Source organism: Pseudophryne corroboree, unplaced genomic scaffold (genome assembly GCF_028390025.1).
Source record: "Pseudophryne corroboree isolate aPseCor3 unplaced genomic scaffold, aPseCor3.hap2 scaffold_718, whole genome shotgun sequence".
Lineage (NCBI taxonomy): Eukaryota > Metazoa > Chordata > Amphibia > Anura > Myobatrachidae > Pseudophryne > Pseudophryne corroboree.
Window position 1 is genome coordinate 69,950 of NW_026970300.1, and position 5,161 is coordinate 75,110.

The window sequence follows — 5,161 nt, forward strand, 5'->3', positions numbered from 1 at the left end:
GGGAGGTATGACATGGTCAGCGCACCTGGGACAATTTGGAGGTATGACATGGTCAGTGCACTAGGGACAGTTGGGAGGTATGACATGGTCAGCGCACCTGGGACAGTTGGGAAGTATGACATGGTCAGCGCACCTGGGACAGTTGGGAGTTATGACATGGTCAGCGCACCTTGGACAGTTGGGAGGTATGACATGGTCAGCGCACCTGGGACAGATGGGGTATGACATGGTCAGCGCACCTGGGACAGTTGGGAGGTATGACATGGTCAGCGCACCAAGGACAGTTGGGAGGTATGACACGGTCAGAGCACCTGGGACAGTTGGGAGGTATGACATGGTCAGCGCATCTGGTACAGTTGGGGTATGACATGATCAGCGCACCTGGGACAGTTGGGAGGCATGACATGGTCAGCGCACCTGGGACAGTTGGGAGGTATGACACGGTCAGAGCACCTGGGACAGTTGGGAGGTATGACATGGTCAGCGCATCTGGGACAGTTGGGGTATGACATGATCAGCGCACCTGGGACAGTTGGGAGGCATGACATGGTCAGCGCACCTGGGACAGTTGGGGTATGACATGGTCAGCGCACCTGGGACAGTTGGGAGGTATGACACGGTCGGCGCACTTGGGACAGTTGGGGTATGACACAGTCAGCTCACCTGGGACAGTTGGGAGGTATGACATGGTCAGCGCACTTGGGACAGTTGGGAGGTATGACACGGTCGGCGCACTTGGGACAGTTGGGGTATGACACAGTCAGCTCACCTGGGACAGTTGGGAGGTATGACATGGTCAGCGCACTTGGGACAGTTGGGAGGTATGACATGGTCAGCGCACTTGGGACAATTTGGAGGTATGACATTGTCAGTGCACCAGGGACAGTTGGGAGGTATGACATGGTCAGCGCACCTGGGACAGTTGGGAGGTATGACATGGTCAGTGCACCAGGGACAGTTGAGAGGTATGACATGGTCAGCGCACCTGGGACAGTTGGGAGGTATGACACGGTCAGCGCACTTGGGACAATTGGGAGGTATGACATGGTCAGCGCACCTGGGACAGTTTAGAGGTATGACATGGTCAGTGCACCTGGGTCATTTGGGAGGTATGACACGGTCAGAGCACCTGGGACAGTTGGGAGGTATGACATGGTCAGCGCATCTGGGACAGTTGGGGTATGACATGATCAGCGCACCTGGGACAGTTGGGAGGCATGACATGGTCAGCGCATCTGGGACAGTTGGGGTATGACATGGTCAGCGCACCTGGGACAGTTGGGAGGTATGACACGGTCGGCGCACTTGGGACAGTTGGGGTATGACACGGTCAGCTCACCTGGGACAGTTGGGATGTATGACATGGTCAGCGCACTTGGGACAGTTTGGAGGTATGACATGGTCAGCGCACCAGGGACAGTTGGGAGGTATGACATGGTCAGCGCACCTGGGACAGTTGGGAGGTATGACATGGTCAGCGCACCTGGGACAGTTGGGAGGTATGACATGGTCAGTGCACCTGGGACAGTTGGGAGGTATGACATGGTCAGCGCACCTGGGACAGTTGGGAGGTATGACATGGTCAGCGCACCTGGGACAGTTGAGAGGTATGACATGGTCAGCGCACCTGGGACAGTTGGGAGGTATGACATGGTCAGCGCACCTGGGACAGTTGGGAGGTATGACATGGTCAGCGCACCTGGGACAGTTGGGAGGTATGACATGGTTAGCGCACCTGGGACAGTTGGGAGGTATGACATGGTCAGTGCACCTGGGACAGTTGGGAGGTTTGTCATGATCAGTGCACCTGGGACAGTTGGGAGGTATGACATGGTCAGAGCACCTGGGACAGTTCAGAGGTATGACATGGTCAGCGCACCTGGGACAGTTGGGAGGTATGACATGGTCAGCTCACCTGGGACATTTGGGGGGTATGACACGGTCTGCGCACCGAGGACAGTTGGGAGGTATGACATGGTCAGCGCACTTAGGACAGTTGGGAGGTATGACATGGTCAGCGCACCTGGGACAGTTGGGAGGTATGACATGGTCAGCGCACATGGGACAGTTGGGAGGTATGACCTGGTCAGCTCACCTAGGGCATTCGGGAAATATGACATGGTCAGCGCACCTGGGACAGTTGGGAGGTATGAAATGGTCAGCTCACCTGGGACATTCGGGAGGTATGACATGGTCAGCGCACTTGGGACAGTTGGGAGGTATGACATGGTCAGCGCACCTGGGACAGTTGGGAGGTATGACATGGTCAGCGTATCTGCGACAGTTGGGGTATGACACGATCAGTGCACCTGGGACAGTTGGGAGGTATGACATGGTCAGCGCACCTGGGACAGTTGGGGTATGACACGGTCAGAGCACTTAGGACAGTTGGGAGGTATGACATGGTCAGCGCACCTGGGACAGTTGGGAAGTATGACATGGTCAGCGCACCTGGGACAGTTGGGAGTTATGACATGGTCAGCGCACCTTGGACAGTTGGGAGGTATGACATGGTCAGCGCACCTGGGACAGATGGGGTATGACATGGTCAGCGCACCTGGGACAGTTGGGAGGTATGACACGGTCGGCGCACTTGGGACAGTTGGGGTATGACACAGTCAGCTCACCTGGGACAGTTGGGAGGTATGACATGGTCAGCGCACTTGGGACAGTTGGGAGGTATGACATGGTCAGCGCACCTGGGACAATTTGGAGGTATGACATGGTCAGTGCACTAGGGACAGTTGGGAGGTATGACATGGTCAGCGCACCAGGGACAGTTGGTAGGTATGACATGGTCAGCGCACCTGGGACAGTTGAGAGGTATGACATGGTCAGCGCACTTAGGACAGTTGGGAGGTATGACATGGTCAGCGCAACTGGGACAGTTGGGAGGTATGACACGGTCGGCGCACTTGGGACAGTTGGGGTATGACACGGTCAGCACACCTGGGACAGTTGGGAGGTATGACATGGTCAGCGCACTTGGGACAGTTTGGAGGTATGACATGGTCAGCGCACCAGGGACAGTTGGTAGGTATGACATGGTCAGCGCACCTGGGACAGTTGGGAGGTATGACATGGTCAGTGCACCTGGGACAGTTGGGAGTTATGACATGGTCAGCGCACCTTGGACAGTTGGGAGGTATGACATGGTCAGCGCACCTGGGACAGATGGGGTATGACATGGTCAGCGCACCTGGGACAGTTGGGAGGTATGACATGGTCAGCGCACCAAGGACAGTTGGGAGGTATGACACGGTCAGAGCATCTGGGACAGTTGGGAGGTATGACATGGTCAGCGCATCTGGTACAGTTGGGGTATGACATGATCAGCGCACCTGGGACAGTTGGGAGGCATGACATGGTCAGCGCACCTGGGACAGTTGGGAGGTATGACACGGTCAGAGCACCTGGGACAGTTGGGAGGTATGACATGGTCAGCGCATCTGGGACAGTTGGGGTATGACATGATCAGCGCACCTGGGACAGTTGGGAGGCATGACATGGTCAGCGCACCTGGGACAGTTGGGAGGTATGACATGGTCAGCGCACCAAGGACAGTTGGGAGGTATGACACGGTCAGAGCACCTGGGACAGTTTGGAGGTATGACATGGTCAGCGCATCTGGTACAGTTGGGGTATGACATGATCAGCGCACCTGGGACAGTTGGGAGGCATGACATGGTCAGCGCACCTGGGACAGTTGGGAGGTATGACACGGTCAGAGCACCTGGGACAGTTGGGAGGTATGACATGGTCAGCGCATCTGGGACAGTTGGGGTATGACATGATCAGCGCACCTGGGACAGTTGGGAGGCATGACATGGTCAGCGCACCTGGGACAGTTTGGAGGTATGACATGGTCAGCGCACCAGGGACAGTTGGTAGGTATGACATGGTCAGCGCACCTGGGACAGTTGGGAGGTATGACATGGTCAGTGCACCTGGGACAGTTGGGAGGTATGACATGGTCAGCGCACCTGGGACAGTTGGGAGGTATGACATGGTCAGCGCACCTGGGACAGTTGAGAGGTATGACATGGTCAGCGCACCTGGGACAGTTGGGAGGTATGACATGGTCAGCGCACCTGGGATAGTTGGGAGGTATGACATGGTCAGCGCACCTGGGACAGTTGGGAGGTGTGTCATGATCAGCGCACCTGGGACAGTTGGGAGGAATGACATGGTCAGCGCACCTGGGACAGTTGGGAGGTATGACATGATCAGCGCACCTGGGACAGTTGGGAGGTATGACATGGTCAGCGCACCTGGGACAGTTGGGAGGTATGATATGGTCAGTGCACCTGGGACAGTTGGGAGGTTTGTCATGATCAGTGCACCTGGGACAGTTGGGAGGTATGACATGGTCAGCGCACCTGGGACAGTTGGGAGGTATGACATGGTCAGCTCACCTGGGACATTTGGGGGGTATTACACGGTCTGCGCACCCAGGACAGTTGGGAGGTATGACACGGTCAGCGCACTTAGGACAGTTGGGAGGTATGACATGGTTAGCGCACCTGGGACAGTTGGGAGGTATGACATGGTCAGCGCACCTGGGACAGTTGGGAGGTATGACATGGTCAGCTCACCTGGGGCATTCGGGAAATATGACATGGTCAGCGCACCTGGGACAGTTGGGAGGTATGAAATGGTCAGCTCACCTGGGACATTCGGGAGGTATGACATGGTCAGCGCACTTGGGACAGTTGGGAGGTATGACATGGTCAGCACACCTGGGACAGTTGGGAGGTATGACATGGTCAGCGCATCTGCGACAGTTGGGGTATGACACGATCAGTGCACCTGGGACAGTTGGGAGGTATGACATGGTCAGCGCACCTGGGACAGTTGGGGTATGACATGGTCAGCGCATCTGGTACAGTTGGGGTATGACATGATCAGCGCACCTGGGACAGTTGGGAGGCATGACATGGTCAGCGCACCTGGGACAGTTGGGAGGTATGACACGGTCAGAGCACCTGGGACAGTTGGGAGGTATGACATGGTCAGCGCATCTGGGACAGTTGGGGTATGACATGATCAGCGCACCTGGGACAGTTGGGAGGCATGACATGGTCAGCGCACCTGGGACAGTTTGGAGGTATGACATGGTCAGCGCACCACGGACAGTTGGTAGGTATGACATGGTCAGCGC